The sequence below is a fragment of the Carassius gibelio genome, chromosome B22, assembly GCF_023724105.1.
Source record: "Carassius gibelio isolate Cgi1373 ecotype wild population from Czech Republic chromosome B22, carGib1.2-hapl.c, whole genome shotgun sequence".
Taxonomy (NCBI): Eukaryota; Metazoa; Chordata; class Actinopteri; order Cypriniformes; family Cyprinidae; genus Carassius; species Carassius gibelio.
The window spans coordinates 14,448,229-14,455,488 of record NC_068417.1 but is presented as its reverse complement, the minus strand read 5'-3'; the positions used below and the strand labels follow the sequence as shown (position 1 = coordinate 14,455,488).

General features: G+C 38.7%; 1 long non-coding RNA gene across 1 annotated transcript; it reads right to left on the bottom strand.

Annotated features, from left to right (window-relative positions):
- Positions 1-2,508: 2,508 nt before the first annotated feature.
- LOC127987174 (uncharacterized) lies at positions 2,509-7,007 on the bottom strand. Its single transcript, XR_008161083.1, has 3 exons — positions 6,587-7,007; positions 6,343-6,427; positions 2,509-4,114 (listed from the first exon to the last, which is right to left on the bottom strand). It is a non-coding gene; the product is annotated as an uncharacterized LOC127987174 (long non-coding RNA).
- Positions 7,008-7,260: the final 253 nt, after the last annotated feature.

The window sequence follows — 7,260 nt, the reverse complement described above, 5'->3', positions numbered from 1 at the left end:
TTTGTGAATTTATATAATACAATGAAAGTGAACGGAAATTGTCAGTCCCTAAATTTCTGCAACACAAGAAAAAAGTTAAATTATATTATCATTGCGGGTTTGGTAGACTTCTTTGTATCTCGCAGTGGTGGAAACTATGAAAAAGTGGCGCCTTAAGAACTTGAAATTCTTTAATCGCACTGTTTTGTTTTCATTTTGTTTTGTTTAAACTTAGAAATGAAAATAAAAGTGCACAGGAACAACAGGGATAGTTGACATACCTGCTGTAGGACAGCATATGTTTATCTAGGGCAAGTTCAAGCTCAAACTGGTGAACAACGGTTTCCTGGTAGAACGACATGTTTCCTGAAAATGGTTTGCAACCTCTGCAACGCAGTTTGGGATATGTTTTCTCATGTTTGGTGGGTGTGACAAACATGTCAACCCAATCATAACCCTGCAGTATTAAAGAGACAGTTCACACAATGTAATTAACATCAAAATAAATTCACATGAGCAATTAAATTGTTTGTACATGTTTATTTACATAAAAAGCAAAATAACTGAAATAATAAGAGCACAAGTATAGATCTGGAACTTCTTTAAACAGTGGTGGTGTCTCCATTAGGGCAATTGGGCGACGCACCAACAAAGGAAAGGGAGGGATTTTTTATTTTATTTTACATTCAACCACAGTGTTAAGCTACCTTTCACTTTTCTAGACTGTTTGTGCTGCCTCTAAATAGTCCAATCAACATTGAGTCGCATTTTGTGTAGTATCGCCCCTTTTTGGGTGATTTCTGTCAAACTGAGAATCGCCTCGAGTGCTCTCATTGACTTCTATTCAAAGATTTAAAAATTTTTTCGAACCGCAGGCACTGCAGTGCAATCTCAATGAGTTCCGGGAGGGCTAGTGCTAACGTGCTTTTGTCATCGCGCGTAACCTTAACTTGTGCAACAACTGGTGGGAACAGTGACATCAAATAATATTTAAAAACTATTTTGAATTTTAACAAGAAAAAAATAAAACTACTTTAATATCTTTATCAAATGTGAAAAAACAAACAAACAGACAGATGGGGACAGCTATGCCTGTCAGCTGAACTTGATCGACATGACAGCGAACATTACCTCAGCGCAGATTAATTCTATCATGTCATTGAACAAAATACCATTCATTCATCGTAGCAATAAGGATAAATTGGTAATTAAATAATTAGGACAACAAAGACAAAATTTTTACATCAAAAAAGTACCTACAAAGGGCGGGAAGTCGTATACATACAGTCGGCATCATAGTTGGGGGCGTGGTGAGGGCGGAGTTGGCGTGGGGGAGAACATAGCGAACATTGTGTGTATTTGAATGACAAAAATGCACATATTGAGCGCTAATTCCCAGAGACGCATAGAACAATTGCAGTCTCTTTTAACTTTAATATTCATATACACTACTCCATATCGATATTTGATTCATTTTTACAGCCCTACTGTAGATGTATTAATTCAAAAATAGCCACATGCTGTGACGTTCTATTTTAAACATCAAGTTCCATTTTTGACTGGATACCGTGATTCAATCGCTTCGCAAACACAGACGGGGTGAATTTATGAATGAAAGTGTGAACGTTCTGACACAAAACCAACTTGTTACGTATCCTCACGCATTTTTAAGTGGGTATACGGAAATCCTTGGCCTTTTCTAGTGGGTAACGGCGTATCACATAGACTACACCTCTTAGCAGAGGTGTTTAGGTTCGCAAGTTTAGGTTAGACTTAGGCTACATAGTTTTGCTTTAGGTAGAATGATAAGGCTAATTATATATGCACAGTTTTGATAATGTTAGTAATGTACACAATGTTAACGCAGCCTGCCTGTGATAATATATCTGACTGCACACATACACATGCTTGGTCTTGGGATTCCACAACTTCCATTGATCATCCTCACTACTTGTAGCCATTTTGTCCTCCTTTCCGGTTCTGTATGTTTATTAGGAAGGATGTAGAACTTACATTTATAATTTGTTAGTTTATTGGAGGTACAGAAAACGACACAGCAACTCTTTGGCATGATAGTTCCGTGTATTTCAATTGTCGCCAAGGCAAACCAGACAGCAAGCAGTTTCGGCCCAGAAACGGCCCACATCTGCCCTGCATGAAATCCATGAGGGCCAGATGTGGGCCGGATCTGGGCCCGAAATTGCTTGCTGTCTGGGAATGTTTTCCCCCACGGGCTAAATTCACATCATGTGATGGGGCGTTCCCGGGGGCGTTCCTAGACCAACCGTCTGTATGTATAAACGAGGATTTCCGAGGGTGTGGTATGAGCGGAGATATATGAGCAGTATAGTATAAGTTAGTTGTGTAAACAGTGATTTATGTGTCTTTTTTCAAATATAATAATTATGTGAATTGTTTCTTATTAAACTGAAATCGAAGTAAAACGTTTTTTTGGAAAAGCCACATCCTGGCGGCAGTCTTCATTTGCCGCTGTTAACACGCATATAGAAACATAAGGAGAACAAGAGATTGAGTCCTAATGTCAGTTTATTTTTAAAATTAATACTACAGTGTAAGTTCCCTTTACATCTTTAATTAACCGTTAATTTATCAATTGAATGGCCTTCTCAGCTGCCATAGTTGCAACTGTTGCGTCATCAGAACAGGGTGTTAAACGTTTCCATTAAAAAAAAAAAAAAAAAAAAAACTTTTTGCCACAGATACATCCATCCCAAAAGTTGGCAATATGTCTGTTACAATTAAATTGTCTTGCTTCATTCACATTATTTTACTGCAACACATAGGTTACATTTAAATATAAATAACAAAACAATGACCAGTCACATAAATTATTTTAAAGAAACTTTAACAAGGTTTTGTAAAGTTTGGTCTATAGTGAATAGCCATGGATAATGTTGTTAAACTACTGAATCAGCAGGTTCTTGACTGACTGTATTTTTCTTTGCAGAAATCAAAGGGGGAGCCTGTGTATGGAAATATGAAAAAAAAATGATGATCAAAAATGAATTCACTGGAAAGCTCATAAGGACCCTTACTCTCATCTTTTAGTTCATATGGAATCTCTGCCAGGATCATCTGTTCTCTTTGTCCCATATTGACAATGTTTTGTTTTTTTAGGCCTATGGGCTTTACATAAAATGTACATATTTTTAGCTTAACATGCATGGAAATATACTAACTTTATTCAATACTGATCCCACCCTTCACTGCTCTCTGTGCTCCTGTATAATGAGGAAATTGGCAAATTCAAAACAAGGGCATCATTGCTCTCTACTGTTCAGTAAATCATCTTGTTCCAATAGATCACTTTTACACAACAGGGTGCGCTATGATGCTGCGTTTCTCAGTCATATACAGAGCTGGGTAGTACCTGATTACTAGTACCCATAATGAGACTGCTGGAACATTTTTGTTTACGATTAGGATTATTCTAGAAACCCTACTGTTGGAAGCTTATTTCTCCCACATCAAATAATAATAATAATTAAACATAAAGATAATTGTGACTTTATATATTTGTATTTTTATATTATCTCCCAATTCTTACTTTTTTTCTAATAGTTGCAAGCTATAAAGTACAATTCTGACAAAAGAAGACCTTTTTCTTCAATTTGATATTTATTGTTGTTGTTAATAAAATGAGTTTTATTTACCTAAATTATTAACAGAAAATCTTTGGGTTTACTTCAAGTAAACATATTAGGTCAAAAAGGTTTAACTGATGTAAAAAATCTGGTATATCTGGCTATCTGGCTATGAGATAAAGTCGCAATTACATTTTTATTATATATTTTATTAGACATAAAGATGGGCTATTCCATTATGACTTCCCACCTAATAACCTGTAGGACCTCCTCTAGCCTGCAGAACAGCAGCCATGTTACAAGGCATTTATTCAATGACGAGGAGATTGCTCTCCTGGTATATCTGGTATCATATTGTCAACAACCAGTCCTCCAGTTCCTGTACATTGCAGGATGGTGGTGATGTCAAGGAACACATTAGCAATGAATGGGTGCAACAACCCGGTTCTTTTGGTAGGCCTTTCTCAGCATGTTTGTGAAAAAACAAGCTCATTGTGGCTTGCTCTGTTAGAAGGGAATAATCGCTGCATCTAGGGCAAAAAAAAAAAAAGATTTATTTATACGTGTAAGGTGCCAAGAAGGTGTGTTCATTCACACAGACAAGAACTGAATGGCAGCTGCCAGTCTTTACCGATTACCTCCACTGTTCTAAGCATTTGGCACAAATCCTTACAATTGATCAAACCACATTTAGAAATCTAACCACAGCAGGTTTCAGAAAAGCTTAGTAAAGCTAGTACTGTGAGATCGTAACATGAGCCCCTTTCGCACTGCGTGTTGGACCCAGAAAATTGCCGGAACATTGCTGGGTCGCCCTTCTGTGTGAACCCAAACATGTCCCGGGATTGATTCCGGGATCGATCTCAGGTTGGGGACCTAAGCCCCTTTCACACTGCGATTCCAGAAAATACACGAGTAATGTGTTCCTGCAATTGTTCCCTCGGTCGCTAGATTTTGAACTTTCACACTGCCAGTGATTACCCGAAATATGTGCGTGCAATCACACACAACCCATAAAGGTCCCGTAAAGACATGTGACACAAGATGTGATGTGTAATGTACGAGTCGAACACTGGGCACATTAACTTTCACTGAAGCTGGCGAACGATCTTAGCTTCAGCGCGGAAAGCGAGGAGCTAACTGATCTCTGTTCATTACAGTTTGCATGTATTTATTTAGTCGCAAACACATGACAGGCCCGTGTTTTGTGTGCACGCACATGGCCTTGTCTTTGGGTCATGTGCTTGTGTTGTCTCGTTCCCTTGCCCTGCCCCCTTTCTTATCCTCGTTTTGTCATTATTGCCTTACCTGTGTCACCTGTTATGTTATCATTAGTCTCCCTATTTCAATCCCCTTGTGTTCGCTGTCTGGTGTGGTTCATTGTTACACGTTGTCAAACATTGAGAGAGCTGTGGATTGTATTTCTGTCGAGTGTCGTGTTATTACCAAAGAGAAGAGTCTTTTTGTTATACTGTTGGTTTCTAGTCTAGTCAAAGTCTTGTTAAGTGTTCGTCTATTCCCTAGTCATTGTTTTCCCCCGTTTTGTCATCAATAAACCTTGTGTGTAGTGCATTGAGTTCATCCCCGCAACAACGTGACAGCTCGATAATGTGCGTCATCACTAAGACACACCCTTTACGGTATTAGTTTTGGCTTTTGTTCACACAGTGCTCTTTCTGGGACTGAACCCGATAATGTTACTATGTCCCCAACCGGTGATAAATCTCAGAATCAATCCCGGGATCTGTTTGTGTTCACACAGAAGGCAATCTGGCAATGTTCCGACAGTTTTCCGGGTCTGACATGCAGTGTGAAAGGGGTTCTAGTAACACTGCCGGGTTCAGTCCTGGAACGAGCGCTGTGTGAACAAAAGCCAGAACTAATGCCGTAAAGGGGGTGTCTTAGTGATGACTTAGTGAATCATCACTTAGCTCCTCACTATCTGCGGTGACGCTGAGATCATTCGCCAGCTTCAGTGAAAGTTAAGGTGCCCAGTGTTCGACTCGTACATTACACGTCACATCTTGATGTCACGTGACATTAGGGGACCTTTACGGGTTGTGTGTGAACGCACGCATACATTCCGGGTAATCACTGGCAGTGTGAAAGGGGCAAAAACTAGCGACTCAGGAACAATTTCCGGGACACATTACCTGTGTATTTTCCAGAATCGCAGTGTGAAAGGGGCTATGGATTTAAAGTAGAGGTGCTCCGATCACGATCGGCCGATCATTATGCGCATCTCGTCAGTAAAGCCGGTTTTCTAATCAGCGGTTAATTCCATCAGGTGCGTGATTTCACATAGAGCAGCTGTTACTACACAGAGCCGTTGTTAACTGAGAAGATGCGCAAATCACGTTAATTTTCAGCGTTTTTTGGCTCATCTTCTCAGTTAACAACGGCTCTGTGTAGTAACAGCTGCTCTATGTGAAATCACGCACCTGATGGAATTAACCGCTGATTAGAAAACCGGCTTTACTGACGAGATGCGCATTAACGATCGGCCGATCGTGATCGGAGCACCCCTAATTTAAAGGTCACACATCATGAAAATCTGACTGTTTCCTGATTAAGTGCTATAATCGGGTCCCCAGGAAACATGAAAAAGAACAACCCGATTTACAATTCATGACTGGTGTTTGATGGAGGTTAATCATTTATTTTGTTTTCACCAGCCTTGATGAGAAACTAACAAACTGTTGTTGGGTTTTTTTTGTGTGCGTTTCCTTATGTACCATAATCAGATAGAAAAACTCACCTTATGTTTCGAATGATAATTATAACGATCAGAGAAATGTTGACAGCTCAATATTTTTGCTCCAGTTCCAGCTGTGTAACGTCATCTGAGGATCAGAAAGCACAACATAGTGATAGAGTGATAGAGTGAAGGAGTGTTATCCAACAATGATACAAACCTATTATTTTTAATTTTAGTAAAGTTAGAAGTAGAAAAAAAGCAATGGCAAACGTGATAAGTCCAGAGTTCTGGTACATTTTAGTACCTGCTAGTGTGTTCTGTGTAAGTGGTTGTAACTTTTCAGAAGGACAACATGACTGATATGATAAAGCCTGTCATATTCTGGTCTGTAGATATGTCTCTCGACCTCATTCCTCGTCGAAAAGTCCGTTCAGATTCATCTGCTAAGTATCTTTTCGTCTGTTTGTGTTTGTTTGTGTTTGTTTTTTGCGTGTATGTTGGTCTGCAAAGTTGTCATGTTGTTGCATATTACATAAATAGCATCCATCATCAAATGAATGTGTCTCTACCTAATGTGTCGGTGTTGTAAACCTAAAAATCTCCAGAGAAAGCACATATACACAAAGCCTCAGAAACGAAACTAATAAAGCATTTGACTGGCTGCCTCTTCTTCTCCTTCTTCTTCTCGGGTTTATTGGCGGTTGACAAACGAGCTGAAGCATTACCGCCACCAACTGGTAGGAAGCGTGGACCAGAACGTCTAAATACATTGTTAACAATAATAATAATAATAATAATAATAATAATAATAATAATAATAATAATAAAAATGTTTTTCTAGTCTAAGGTATTGAAACAGTAAACTAACAATAAAACACCTGTCTTTTCAGCTTTAATTAATTATTTATTTTTTTTCAGTATCAAAAATATTTTATTATTATTATTCCATCCACACAGTGTGTTCTGGTTATAAATTGC